The 16226-nt window shown below is 33.3% G+C and overlaps 1 long non-coding RNA gene across 6 annotated transcripts in view; it reads right to left on the reverse strand.

The window, feature by feature from the left end:
* LOC137495912 (uncharacterized) overlaps window positions 1–16226 on the reverse strand; it is a 461128-nt gene that overhangs the window by 22743 nt on the left and 422159 nt on the right. The gene's annotated exons all lie outside the window — the stretch shown is intronic.

The following is a 16226-nucleotide window of genomic DNA, read 5'->3' on the forward strand; positions in this document are numbered from 1 at the left end:
GAGAGAGAGAGAGAGAGAGATTGATAAATCATGTTTTGTTTATACATGACAAATAATATATAAATAATAATAACTGTAATTTAAACAGTTAAAATGCTAGAATAAAAACATGTAACCTGGTTTACAGTACACTTTCTTAATACATTATATATTTATTATATATCCTTATATATTTTTCACTGTAGCATTTTTACAGTAGCACTTTTACAGTTTTTTTTACTATTGAAGTTACGGTCGTTTATATATATAATATAAAAGTTATATATATATAATACGTTAAAAGTTATTTATATATATATATATATATATATATATATATATATATATATATATATATATATATATATATATATATATATATATATATATATATATAATTAAAAAGAGAAATCATGCTTTGTATATAAATGACAAATGAAATAAATATTAAAATACTTTATACTGCAGATTTTTTTTTAAAAATAAATAAATAAAATAAAATATTTGGTTACATTTCCCAGCCATGCTTACATCTTTTAAAGATTGCTTTATTAAAGATAAAAAGAATGTTTAAGTTTGAAGGAGCTGTTATGTTTATGTGTGACAGTAATCATAGGGTCTTGAGGGTCTCTCCTGCCCTGTAATGACAGGCGTTATTGTGTTGGCTTTGTAATTAGCCACTTAACAAGCTGACCTGAATGAAGCCTATGCAATAAAGTGCTGAATGAGACGCCTTAAAGCTTTTGTTCAGCTATTAGACAACACACTCTGTAAATTGAGCTTTCCAATGTGGGGTTTCCATAGAGGAACCATATTTACAGTAGTTCTAGAAAGACCCTAAAAACTACAGTAATTTGAACCATACTATAGTAAAGTACTTGAATTCATCTATTGGGGTATTTCTATAGTTGCTATGTAGTTACAACAACTACAGTAATATAAACAAATGACCAAATACTAGTTTTCCACAAATAAAAATATGCCATTGTTTACTGTAGTAAAAGCTGAGGTATATTTCTGTATTTATAAGTTTATCAGTTCAGTTAGTATGCTGGAACATTCATCAACAAAGTGTTGTAAATCCAGCCTGATCTCAAGAGAAAACGTAAGTATTTTACGTTTTGGCAGTTTAGTGGCTAATTCGTACGAATTCGTACGAGTTCAGTCGTAAGAAAATGTACGATTTTAAAAAGGAGGCGTCGCACCTAACCCCACCCCTAAACCCAACCGTCATTGGGGGATACGCAAATCGTACTAAAATGTACGAATTAGATCGTACGAATTTGTACGAATTAGCCACTAAATAAAAAAGTTACGAATTGCCGTGAGATTGTGTTGTGTAAATCCTATAGTACATTCATTCATTGATTTTCTTGTCGGCTTAGTCCCTTTATTAATCCGGCGTCGCCACAGCAGAATGAATTGCCAACTTATCCAGCATGTTTTTACACAGTAGATGCCCTTCCAGCCGCAACCCATCTCTGGGAAACATCCACACACTCATTCACACAATCAATCACACACTACGGACAATTTAGCCTACCCAATTCACCTGTACCGCATGTCTTTGGGGGAAACTGGAGCACCCGAAGGAAACCCACGCGAACGCAGGGAGAACATGCAAACTCCACACAGAAACGCCAACTGAGCTGAGGTTCGAACCAGCGACCCAGCGACCTTCTTGCTGTGAGGCGACAGCACTACCTACTGCGCCACTGTGTCGCTTACTATAGTACACTCAAAAATTATTCGTTTTTTCAGCTTTTTCAAACTAATTGAGTTGAAACAACACAGTAATTAAGTTGTTTTGTGGACAACTTCATTGTTTTATGTTCGATCCTCCTAAAAACAATTACTTTAATCAATTTGTGTTGGGACAACGAGAAAGAAATTGCATGGAACCCAGCCCTTTTTACAGTGTATTTACTGTACATTTTACGACAGTACAGTTCAAAAACACCACAGTATTGTTGTAGTGTTTAATAGTTAACAGACAAGAGGACTTTTATTAACCTTTCGGCTACGTTACGTTACGTGCATTAGCCAAACCCATTGCTGTTTTGTCATCACGCGGGAGTTAGTTAGCTGTTGTATGTGATGTTAGTTCAGTAGTATGCTCGCAGGTTCCAGTGTGGATGGTTAATAAACCGCTCTGCACTGGGCAAGAGCATTACCCGCTGCTGTGAAGGTGTTATTTAAGTAAACGTTTGGAATGGATTTCGGTTGTTGTGTGCCCTTCTTCACGCCTCCACAGACACTTATTACACTGATAGTGTCGGGTTAAAAGCACAACAGTTTTTAGGCTTATAATCTACTATAACATTTTTAATGTGGGTGTCACTTAAATGTTCATAAATTTCTGCTATTAAAAATCTCAATAACTCCAAAAAACTGCATTTATAGGCTGGTTTTCTGGGACATTCAAATAAAGTTGAAACAAAACAGATGTCATTTACATCTCCCAAACTAAAAAGAGCATCATCTGCACAATCCAGCTCCTCTCAGATGAGCCTCTGCTGTTTTAATGGCGTCTACAAGTCCAACAAACCTGCCAGAACACACACACTCATACAAGAGCAGATTACGGCAGCATTCATGTTCATTCTGAGCTCTAAAACAACAGTGATTGTGCTGTAAACGCGGATCCTCAAACTGTGTGAACAGGCGATCTGAGAGCAGTAAAAATCAACCCCTGCGGATCAGCACACTCACACTCTCACACACAGACTCGGTCACGCGAGATCATTTAGCACTGAATAACGGCGGCTCTTTGCTTTCATTTTGAGACTTTAGAGAAACTTAAGTGTCTGCGAAGGTTCCCTGGTGTGTCATGGGGAAGTTGTACTTGTGTGTGTGTGTGCGGTTATTAACTCCTGTTTAGAGGAAAACACACAACGCCCGCTTAGCTCGATTGTGATTGGCTAACGAGGCCACAGTCAAACCGAATGAATCAAACACATCGATCAGAAATACATTTGATGCTTCCATGAGCAATATTGAGATTTTACAATCAAAGAGCTTGTTAACCCAGCGCTGGACTGAAACTGTACCATTTTAAAGGGGTCAATAATGCCACCAGAGCCGCTAATGAACTTTGCACATCTGATCTAGTGTGTAAGTGTGTGTGTCTGTTCTTATATTGAGGACTGTTCAATGTAGTCTCAGATATGTCTGAGTGGGATACAGCTAAATATGAATCATAACAGCGTAGCTGCAGTAGCAGATGATGTCCAATAGAGGCCAGTCTCTCTGTTTGAGTGCATATGAAAAATGATTGTTCATGTTAATACAGGTTTATACACTAAAATTAAAAAGTTTGAAGAAAAACGAGTCTGATCCCTGCTGAAAAATCCAGCGTAAACCAGCCTAGGCTGGTTGGCTGATTTTAGCTGGTTGACCAGCCTGGTTTTAGAGGGGTTTTGGCCATTTTCAGGCTGGTTTCCAGTCATTGGAAAATGACCAGCTGAATCCAGCTAAATCCAGCCTGACCAACCTGGTTTAAGCTGGACATAGCTGGTTTTGGTTGGACTCCTAGCCTGGCTAAAGTGGTCAAGCTGGTTTTAGCTGGTCATTTCCCAGCCTGACCAGCTAAGACCAGGAATGGAAATGGCCAAAACCCCTCTAAAACCAGGCTGGTCAACCAGCTAAAACCAGTCAACCGGTCAACCAGCCTAGGCTGATTTAAGCGGGATTTTTTTTGCAGGGATGTGAGTCTGATTGAGCAGAAGAATCAAACTTCTATATATTTTAATCATCTAAAGTAACATTTTCCACTATAATGGACCATTTGTGGAATGAAATTTTTAACTTTTTGTCTACTTAAAATTTTGTGTTTAATTCTGCTTGATGCTTTTTGTTTGTGTGAAATGTACTTTTAGAAACTGTTGCCATGCTGATTTTTCAGTATATTGTTTTAAATCTCGAGCATTAGAATTCTGTGATTTGTTTCAGTTTCTTTGCTTTTAAGAAAGAATATGTAAATACAGAAGACTACTTGTTTACTATAGTATTTTTTTAACTAAACATATTATAAACATATTATTTAAAAAAAAAGATTTATAATAACATACAATTTTTGGATAATCTTCATTAACAAATAAACCTTATGCTTTTTCAAAAAAATAAAAATAAAATAATAAAATAATAATAATAATAATAATAAAATAAGACTGTAATCCCACTAGTGCCCACATAAAAATACGATAGTAATTAATATTAAATACTAAATGAAGTGTTTTAACCCATACTATTGTAAAGTATGTTACTTAATCCGTTGTGGAAATTTATAAGTGCTATGATAACACTGCAACAACAGTAATATAAACAAATATCCAAATACTGTAGTTTACTATTTAATAAGCCATAGTTTACTGTAATAAAAACTAATATTGTATGAAACCTTTATGTGTTTATTACAGCTGATCAGTTTAGTAAAGAGTACTGTAGCGTTCGTTAACAACATTGTTATTACTATAATATATATATAGTAAAGTAGATAAAACCTTACTATACGGTTCAAAAACGCTATACTAATTACTATAGTATTTTTAATGTTGCTGCTAACAAAATATTTATAAATCTCTGCTATCAAAGATGTCAAAGATCTCACTGCTTTTATAGGCTGTTTTTTTTCTGGTGATTTTCAAATAAAGTATATATAGGAGCAATTCCAGCGTTACGGATGTGACATTTGCAGGAAAAACTCAAAACATTTTAATGTTATATTGAAACTTTTGATTATATTTTCCAGAACAACTGACCATAGAGTTATAGGAGCAGAAAAATATTAATCTGGAAACATGTTTTGTACTTTAAATGTGGAAAATAAACATGCGCTATGGATGTGTCAAAAAAACTCTGCAGGTTTACAGAATACAACACACTTTGTAGAAATTCTGCGAATTGAACTGCACAACCCAAAAGAAACAATGATAATCAAGAGGAGAAGAGTCGGCTCTCTATAAAACAAAAATGATTGGTTTTATTTAATTTAATATTTTCACATTTATGAGGAAAAAGTGTCGTCATGGATGTGACATTTCTCCCTTATGGATGTGACGGATGTAAAATTGCCACTTGTGTGACTTTGGTAAATCAAATTGAATAGTTTGAAAACATTGATGCATTTTTGAGTATTTTTAAAGCGCTGGAAAATACTTGCTTACCCAAAAAACCCAGAACCGAGTTCCGTATTTTGGTAAAAACCAAAATGAAAAATGTTTTTCATGGCAGGATTGCACGGAATTGCTCATATATATAAATGAATGATGGCTTTTACGTTTTCAGATCTTTCAGGTTAATGATAAAACTTCAAACACATTAGAAATGCCTGATTATTATTATTAAGCACAGTATATTAAGCACATTTCTGCAGGCCTGAGTGTGTGTGTGTGTGTGTGTGTGTGTGTGTGTGTGTGTTGATGAATTGCACCTGAATGGCTCTCAGCTGTCATTTCCAGTATTGGCAGTAGGTGGCAGGATCCATACATTGATTTACTGTGGTCTAGAGGTAATGGTATTCAGTCCACAGGCCTCAGTGTGCACTGTACAGTACAGTCTCATTACAAAACACACACACCCTGCTTCAAAACTCAAACTAGTCATGCTTTAGTACTTTTAATTATTGTATTTTTATGGATATGATCAGTGTGTTACTTTAGTATTATTTACTGTTACTAGTGTATTACTTTAGCTTCTATTAATAAATTAGGTTTTTGTATTAGTAAATTCAAATTAAATTTTTTTATATTTTTAATAGTATTAAAATAATAATTAAAATTTTAGTTAATGTTTAATAAATTGGCCATTTTAATTATGACTTTTTACAATAGCTTTTTAATTATGTTTTTCCTTGGCTGTTAGCAATTATTTAATATAATTAATAATTATTTAATAGTCTCTCTCTCTCTCTCTATAATTTTGCTTTATTTAATTTAATGTTTATTTTAGTTTCCCCTTTTTTATTATAATTTTATTATTTAACTAGTATTATTGAGATTATTTTAGTATAATTAATCATATATTAATATTATATTAATACACAGCTTTTATGCACACAATGTTCAAGTATCTTTAAAGGTTTTAGTTTACTGTAATACCCTGGTACCAATTCTGACCAACTCTCATTGGTGTGTAAAGTTTAATATCAAATGACACTTAATTAAACAATTAGTAATTAACTAAGACCTAAGTAATTAACTGGACCTCTTGAGAGCGACCATGGTCCCCTGTTTAATCTCACAGTATCTGACTCTACCTCTCTAGTAAGTGTGCTGTTCGCATGCGTGTTTGCAGTGTTTATTGAGAGTTTTGAGAGTTTTTTTGGCTGTCCTGCACCCTGACAGTCTTTCAGCTCAATAATGCAAAGCATCATTTGCATAACAATGCCACTATGAGCCATTATAAGAGTCTCTTGACTGAATATTGGCATCATATACAGGCATGCAGAATCAAAGACACCTGCATTACAGCACCACAGCTCCTGCTAAACACACATCAACACTCCACTGAAGAACAGTTTAACGTCCTACAGAGAAGCTTATTCTGCTGGATTTAGGACGTATATTATAAAGTATATTATCACTGTTTTTTTATATTAAAATAAAATCTTCCAATTGTTACATAAAAACTTAAATTCTGTCGCTAATATTAACCTATTATTAGTATTAATTGTATTGATATAATCAGTTTGGCACCAAAATACTCATTAAAGGGATAGTTCACTCAAATTAAAAGATGCGTTATAAACAAATAAGTGTCAAAGACCTTCATGAGTATCCTTTTTCTGTTGAACACAAAAGAAGATATCCTGAAAAAAGCTAAAAACCATTCACTTCCATAGAAGTAAAAAACAAATACAATGGAAGTCAATGGTTACAGGTTTACAGCATTCTTCAAACTATCTTCTGTGTTCCACAGAACTATTCCTTTAAGTGATGCAGTGGCGCAGTAGGTAGTGCTGTTGCCTCACAGCAAGAACATCGCTGGGTTGCTGGTTCGAACATCGGCTCAGTTGGTGTTTCTTTGTGGAGTTTGCATGTTCTCCCTGCCTTCGCGTGGGTTTCCTCCGGGTGCTCCAGTTTCCCCCACAGTCAAAAGACATGCGGTACAGGTAAATTGGGTAGGCTAAATTGTCCGTAGTGTATGAGTGTGTGTGTGTGGATGTTTCCCAGAGATGGATTGCGGCTGGAAGGGCATCCGCAGCGTAAAAACTTGCTGGAAAAGTTGGTGGTTCATTCCGCTGTGGTGACTCCGGATAAATAAAGGGACTAAGCCGACAAGAAAATGAATGAATGACCCATTTGTCAGCAAGGCATTTCTAATTATGATATTTAAGGGATGGCGCAGTGGGTAGCACTGTCACCTTACACCAAGAAGGATGTGGTTTAAGCCTTGGCTGGGCCAGTTGGCATTTCTGTGTGGAGTTTGCATATTCCTACCGTGTTGACGTGGGTTTCCTCTGGTTTCCCCCACAAGTCCAAAGATATGCGCTATAGGTGAATTGAATAATTGTCTGTAGTGTATATGAGTGTATATGAGTATATGTGAATGAGTGTGTATGGGTGTTTAGCATTGATGGGTTGCAGCTGAAAGAGCATCCGCTGCGTAAAACATGTGCTGGATAAGTTGGCGGTTCATTCCGCTGTGGCGACCCCAAATTAATAAAGGGACAAAGCGGATAAGAAAATGAATGCATGAATGATATTAAGTATTTTAACATGTACAGGTCACAATCTAGTGTGTTATTTTGTTTTTATATTAATATATCTGTTGAATGAAAATGAAGCATTATTTCAGTTATTGTCACTTAAGTTATTTTTTGCAAAAGTTATTTAAAACATAAGAGTCTTTTGTTGCATTTAATATGCTTTTATGCAGATAAAAATCACTTTTATAATTTGGTACAAACATCAAAATTTGGGGTCTCACCTTTGACCTACACTTGAAATAAAAATAAAGTGTTTTTGTTTTGTTTCCAGTCTAAATATCTAAAAACTCTTAAATCAACAAGCATTTTCTAGACAAGTAAAAATATTGTTTTCGATAACTTATCTAGATTATCTAGATTATAGCTTGTTTTAAGCAAAAACTCACTTAATTTTGACCTTATTTAATTTCAAGAACTAAAAAAAAACTTTTGACTCGTCTTGTTCTTTTTTGAGTTAAGAGTTTTTATATATTTAATCAGGAAACAAAAACTCTAGGAAAAGCAGTTTTTGGCAGTGCAAACTTTCAGATTTGCTGCCTATTGATATGAAGTTTTAATAATTGAACAATCAATCATCAAATATTTAAAAAATAGAGCACACTGTCAAAAATGTGTCCCACATTTAAAAATGCTTTTGAATTCTTGATCTTTCTTTCAACAAATTTTAACCTTGAAAAGTTAAAAAAGTGACTTTTATGAAATTTTTTTATAGTTTAATGTCATTTATTGTCTGTGTTGGTGTTGTATATTATGCTACTTGGTAATACACTGCCTGTATATTTTCTGATATTTTACAGACTCATTCCTCTATACAATATATTATTTCTTATACTTTATATTATTTGAAACTAAAAAAGTCACTTTGACCTACACTTAAAAAAAAGAAAAGAAAGAGTTTTTGTTTTGTTTCTAATCTAAATATTTAAAAAGTAAAAACTAAAAGCATTTTCTAGACAATTAAAACTTACTGTTTTAACTTAAAGTACCCAGATTTTTTTAGCTGGTTTTAAGCAAAAAAAAAAACAAAAACAAAAAACTTTTTACTCATTTAGAAAATGCTTTTTGATTCAAGATTTTATAAATTTAATCTAGAAACAATAAAAAAACTCTAAGAAAAGCAATTTTTGTCATTGCAAACATATAGATCAAACATATAGATTGCTGCCTATGAATATAAAGTTTCATAATTTAACAATCAATCATCAATTATTTAAAAAGCACACTGTAAAAAACATCCTTAAATTAGCAGTTTTACGTAATTTGTGATTTTCTTTATTTCCCACATTTATTTACGCTTCAGAATTCTTGATCTTTCTTCCCAGAACTTTTAACCTTGAAAAGTTTAAAAGTGACTTTTTATGAACATTTTTAATACTCTCAGAAATGCAGGTACGCGAGCCGTCACTGGGGTGGTAGCTTTTCAAAAGGTACACATTTGTACTTGAAGGATCCATATTGGTACCTCAGAAGTATATATTAGTACCTACAAATTTTAAGAGGAACACTTTTGTACTTTTTAGGTACCATTATGTACCCTTGAGGTATTAATGAGGACCATTTAGGCACAAATTTGTACCTTATGAAAGGTGGCACCCCAGTGACAGCTCGTGTACCTTTATTTCTAAGAGTGTAGTTTAGAGTGATCTATTGTCTGTGTTGGTGTTGTATATTACGCTACAAAAACCCATTAATAAACCGTCAGTACATTTTACTGTTATTTTACAGAGTTATTTCTCTATATATTATTTCTTATTATTTTTCTCTCTATATATTATTTCTTAAAATGTCAATTAAAATCACTTTGTTAAACTGTAGAGTTGATTTTTTTAGCATCTAAAGTCGACAGAGCAGAGATCAACATCCCATAAAGCAATTCACAACTGCATATAAAGGGAAAACACTTGTGAAATACAAACTACGGAAACGGATACATTTTTACAGTGCACATTTCTAAAACCTAAACACCCAAATCAAATCAACTGCACTTTTAAATACAGCAAATGTCAGTTGTCAGAGTTATATGCATGTGTGTGTGTCAGATCTCTGTGTCTCTCAGTGTGTTTCTCACTCTGGCCGGTGCTCGCAGCGCGTCTCTAACACACTGAAATATTGAAAAGCTTTTGTTTTGCCTAGTTAACCATGCGCTGGTGTGACACAAACTGTGAACAATGCCATGGCACACGCACGGGACTCCTCAAGCTCTATTATTCATGACGGAGGACAGCGAAAACAGCTCTCATCTCAGTTCAGCGCTAAACCTGCGCTTCCATAACCATCCTGTGACCCGACACGACATCACCGCTGATTACCATACCAAAGTCAACAACAAAACACCCTCACGACCAGACACGGATTAAACTTAACTGCGCAGCATCGTGCAGAATGATTAACACGACACAGACTGAATGGAACAATAAATAATCTGATTATCCAATTGACGGGTGATACGGTGGCTCAGTGGTTAGCACTGTCGCCTCACACCAAGAAGGTCACTGGTTCGAGTCCTGGCTGGGTCAGTTGGCATTTCTGTGTGGAGTTTGCATGTTCTCCTGTTTCCCCCACAGTCCAAACACATACACTATAGATTAATTGAATAAACTAAATTGTAGTGTATAAGTGGGCATGAGTGTTTATGGGTGTTTCCCAGTACTGTGTTGCAGCTGAAAGGGCATCCGCTGTGTAAAACATATGCTGGATAAGTTGGCGGTTCATTCTGCAGTGGCGACCGCTGATGAATAAAGGAACTAAGCCAAAGGAAAATTAATGAATGAATAAACCAGTTGACCAAACTCGGTTCTGGAGGGCCGGTGTCCTGCACAGTTTAGCTCCCACACTAATCAAACACACCTGAACAAGCTAATCAGTGTCTGCAAGATCACAGCAGGTGTGTTTGAATAGAGTTGGAGCTAAACTGTGCAGGACACCGGCCCTCCAGGACCGAGTTTAAGGATTAATGGTGTCTGATATCAAAAATGTTGTATTCATCTCCCTCTTAAAGGGATAGTTCATATAAAAATGATCATCCTTTCATCCTTAATGAAGAATGTGTTCATAAGGAACTTGCTTATTTGTTTGTTTATTAGTGTTTTTGAACAATTACAACGGCGGTTCATTCTGCTGTGGCGACCCCGGATTAATAAAGGGACAAAAAACTTTTCTGTCGAACACAAAATAAGATACTTTGAAAAATGTTACAGATAGCAATTTACTTCCATTGAAGGAAAAAACAAATACTATGGAAGTCATTGGTAACCGCTATCCAACATTTTTCAAAATATCTTCTCTTGTGTTCAACAGAAAAAAGAAACCCAAACAAGTTAATAACAAGTTAAGAATGAGTAAAATGATGTCATTTCTTGGAGAAAGATGTCAAGAACCAAAAGGCCACAATGCTTTTTTATTATAGTAATTTGACATGACTATACAACCTACAATCCAAGATTTTATTATTTAGTTTTGATGAAAATATTCACCTTTACATATCTAAAAAAAATTGTTTTAAAGTGTTGGTAGCATTTTAGATATAGAGATGACTTTAAGAAATATCGGCCAAACTCAGACACTTAATGTTTATTAATTAAGACTTAAAATAAATAAATAACAATTATTTAATGTTTTATAATTAAATTATCATAATTATTATTACTATTATTATTATTCATTCATTTATTTTTCTTCAGATTAGTCCCTTATTTATCAGGGGTCGCCACAGCTGAATAAACCGCCAACTAATCCAGCATACGTTTTTATGCAGCAGATGGCCTTCCAGCTGCAACCCAGTCCGGGGAAACATTATTATTAATATTGTTATTATTATTAATATTATTATTGTAATAAAAAATTACACAAATGCACTTGGGGTAACTTATTTGGTCTATTTTTATCAAGAAATTCAGAGTCGATGCAAATCACAATTCTGTCATTAAAACTTTTTTGGTTATGCTGGTGTTTTCCCTCCAGACTTACATCATTTACTGGACAATGTGTTTATAAGGAACTAGCTTATTTGTTTGTTTATTAGTGTTTTTGAACAATTACAACAATATGCAGAAGCAAACAGCACAGACATGTGGCCGGTTTTTGGGTCCCGACTTTTGTATGCATAAAAAAGTCGGTAACACTTTATAATAACTACACACTATGAATCATTTATTAAGCATTAGCATCTAGTGAATTCATTATTTGTTAAGCATTAACTCTACATTAATAAACGTTAGTAAGCAGTTTATAACTGCAGCTGCAAATGCTCTATTCTTGACTTGTAAGCACCTATATAATGTGTTTAATAATTGTATTTTCATACTTAGCAAATGATTTATTTTTCATTACTAAATTAAGTATTGGATTATTTACAAACCAGTTGTATTTAAGAGTAGTTGAGGGATTTTAGGATCATTCAGAATGAGTTAGTAAATGATTAATAAACAATTGAAATCAACATTTCTTATCAATCAGGCATTTACTAATAGTTAACTAATATGTTAGTAAATGCTTTATTAACTCAACTTCATGCAGTTTTGTGACCTAATCTAAAGTGAGGACTATTTAAGCTTTATTTGCAATCTTTTCTAAAAAGTATTACTGTAAAGTTTGAACGTTGTTGAATAACAGGAGTGCCAAAATACAACATAAGACTGGATAAAAAACAACAATATAATAAATTAACAATATAATAAGATGCAATGTTTAAACTCTACAGTGATTTTATTTTAGATTAGGTTGCAAAGATTTATTTTTCATTTGAAGTACTTATTTGTGTATCTGTAAATGATTAGGAATGAATAATGTCATTTTTCCTGTTCATTTAACTGAGCCTTTATTTGTCATTGGGATTTATAAAGCACAAATAGTCCTCACTTTAGATTAGGTCACAAAACTAGATAAAGTTGAGTTAATAAAGCAATTATTAACATACCATTAATCATTAATAAATGCCTGAATAATAAGACATAAACATTGATTTCATTAGTTTATTAATCATTTACTAACTCATTCTGAATGATCCTAAAAACCCTCAACTACTCTTTACAAATGGTTTGTAAATAATGCAATACTTCATTTAGTAATGAAAAATAAATCATTAGCTAGGTATGAAAGTACAATTATTAAGCACATTTTAAATTTGTTTGTAAGTCAAGAATAGAGCATTTGTAGCTGCAGTTATAAACTGCTTACTAACGCTTATTAATGTAGAGCTAATGCTTAACAGAAAAGGAATTCACTACTTGCTAATGCTTAATAAATGATTTATAGTGTGTAGTTATTATAAAGTGTTACCTAATGTTGGAAACCATAGTAGGAAAAACAAATATTAGCCTACTGAAATCAATAACACGTTTCCAACATTCTTCAAAATATTTTCTATTGTGTTCAACGAAAGAAAAAGAAAGTTTGGAACAAACGCCACAAACAAAACTTGTGAAGGGCGAGTAAACTAGTTAGTTTAAGACTTTTTTAATCCCAAAGGGAAATTTACATGACACAGCAGAGCTCAGCGTAAAATAAATTGATATTAAAAAGAAAAACTGCACCCCTTCGATTCAAGCTTCGAATTAGACACTAGTACAATTCAAATTCATCATCAATCATCTAACATGATATTGATTATACAATACAATAACTATTGGTAAAAATTATGACAGAATTTTTCATTTGCAATCGAACAATGCCAATGTTTAAAACAAAAATAGCAAAACTGAAAAAGAAAACTGATTCATTGGATTTACTTAATTTATTTAATGTAAGTGGATGCAAACAATTGATATGGGCTGAATTGAAACTAATTAAGTTGAACATTACTAAATATGGTTCATTTAAATTCATCCCAAATAACTTGTTTGCAAGCACTTGCCTTAAAAAATAAAAGTAAATCCAATCTTTACAATAAGGTTCATTAGTTAATGTTAATTAATGCATTTACTAACATGAACAAACAATGAACAATACATTTACTACGGTATTTGTTCATGTTAGTTAACGTTAGTTAATGTAAATACAGTAGTTCACTGTTAGTTCATGTTAACTCATGGTGCATTAACTAATGTTAACAAGCATGGACTTAATAATGCATTAGTAAATGTTCAATTATGATTAATAAATGCTGTACATGTGTTGTTCATGATTCGTTCATGTTAGTAAATGCATTAACTGATGAACCTTATTGTAAAGTGTAACCCTTTTTTTTAGTGCAGTTTAACATGCAAAATGAAGTCAAAAGAGATTATGTGCCAACAATTACAGCTTGACAGAATGACATTAAATAAAATAAAACTCAAATGAATAATATATGAATATAAAATAGAGAGAGAAACGCAGAGCAAGGCCAGATGTGTGTGTGTGTGTGTGTGTGTGTGTGTGTGTGTGTGTGTGTGGTGAACCCGCACCTGCTGACTGAACTTCTGCCTGCGTGTAAACTCAATCCGCGGCCGTGTAAAGCCAGCGAGTGGAGAAAAGGGGGATATCAGCAAATAAAGCTCAAAACAGCAGTATGGCGCTCTTTCCCAGCCACTAAGCTAAGCCATGAATTATAGATGCCTCCTGAGGATTTTCTCTTTCCGCTCCTTCTTCCGTCTTTTCTTTTTAAAGGACAGAAAGGGATGGGGAGGAGGGAAAAAATAAAACAACAATACGCAGATAAAAACAAATAGATACGCTACAAGCCTATTTGGACTGTTATGTTGACGAGGGATGTGCTCGCAAAACACCAGAGAAACGCTGTTAGAAGCTTTTGTGTGGTTTGGAGATCATTTGAGATTACAAATGCAGGCAGGTGCCGCAAAACGCCGTCATAAAACTCCCACTGATTGTCAATGTTTATTCGATGCTAACCAAAAAAGCTTCCGGTTTCCACATTAGCCTAACAGACATGGAAAAAAGAGGAGAAAGTGCCACTAAATTGTGAAAATCGTGAGTGTGAGGTGATGTAATGCTGTTTTTTTTACTGTTAATGAATAAATTATGCGCTTGAAATTTCATCGTGATAGTAACTGCCCCATTTCTGTTGACGGCACACACGCGCACACACACACTCTCAAATGCAGGTCAGTAATAAAACCTAAAATGAACGTCTTGCAGTGCAGATTAGCAGTGTTTGTGATTCTGATTGCACTTTTTATTTACGAATAAGAGGTTGTGTTTCTATGAAGAACAGAAAATGTGCTTCGGTTATTGTAAAATGGCTAACATTTAAGAGCAGTAACGTCAACCCGAGGTCACAAAAGTACTAGCCTACATGAAAAATGTTACATGATTTACTCTTTACAACAGCAAATAACTATTTTAGAAAACTCTCAATATATTAAAACACACTGGAGTTTTTAAAACATGCCAGCAAGTCTTAAAACATGCAACCAATATGCTAGCAATATGCTGTTAAAACATGTGTTTTATGTTTAAAACATGCTAGCAAAAACAACGTATGAACATTTTATAGTTTTACTCTGTTTTCCCTGCTGAAAAAAAAAAAAAACTGGTTTTGATGCTAGTATGCTGGTCTCAGTGTTGGTCTAGCTGGTCACAATGCACTAAAACCAGCAAGACCAGCAGCAAAACCAGCATACCAGTATCAAAACATACCTTACCAACATATCGTCACCTTGGAATCATAAGGTTCTAACTGCGTTCTGAATGATTTTGAGATATTGAGCTTCAAAGTTTTTTATTCCATATGGCATTCAGTAGGCTATACGTGTGTAACATTTGTTTTTAAACAAAAAGTCTTAAAATGTAAACAACTTATAAAAAACATCCCATAATGTAAATAAGTTGTCATTTATTAAGAATATGTCAAAAACACAATTTTGACAAAAATGTCAGACCTTATAATTCTAAGGTGACAGTATGCTGTTTTTTCAGCAGGGTTATTGATGCATATAAGTCAGAGAGTTACAGTATTAAATACAAAGAATCACAAGACATCAACTGTTCAAATCTACCAGCAGAAAAAAATTAGTCATCATTTAAACAATACAATTATATAATATTGCATCAAATAAAAAAATATTATAATAATAAGATAGATAAAATAATAATATAATAGGTAAAAGTAACATTAGGCTGTACAGCAGTACAGAATAAAATATCTAAATACAAATATGCAATAGGCACAGCAGTAAAAATAAATTAATAAATAAGAAATATTTAAAAAAATTATTAAAAAAGTAAGATAGAAGAAGAAAAAATAAATAAAAACATGCATATTTTCAATGTGTGAACATTTTAAAGCTAAAATTCTGATGTCAACTAAATTATTTTGTTGTTGAAATGAACTTGTATAGTAATTTCAACTTACATCGATTAAACTGGCTAAATATTAAGTTAAACTTTGTATAACTAAAAAAAAAGGTGAAACCCAAATAACCAACGCAATCTCACATCAATTCGTAACATTTTGAATTAGTGGCTAATTAGTATGAATTTTGTACGATCTTGTTTGTACAATTTAGTAAGATTTGCTCATCCCCCAATGACGATTGGGTTTAGGGGTGGGGTTGGGTGCCACGCCTCCTTTTTAAAGTCATACATTTTTGCACAACTGAAC

This window comes from Danio rerio, chromosome 6 (genome assembly GCF_052040795.2).
Source record: "Danio rerio strain M-AB ecotype USA chromosome 6, GRCz13ab, whole genome shotgun sequence".
NCBI lineage: Eukaryota > Metazoa > Chordata > Actinopteri > Cypriniformes > Danionidae > Danio > Danio rerio.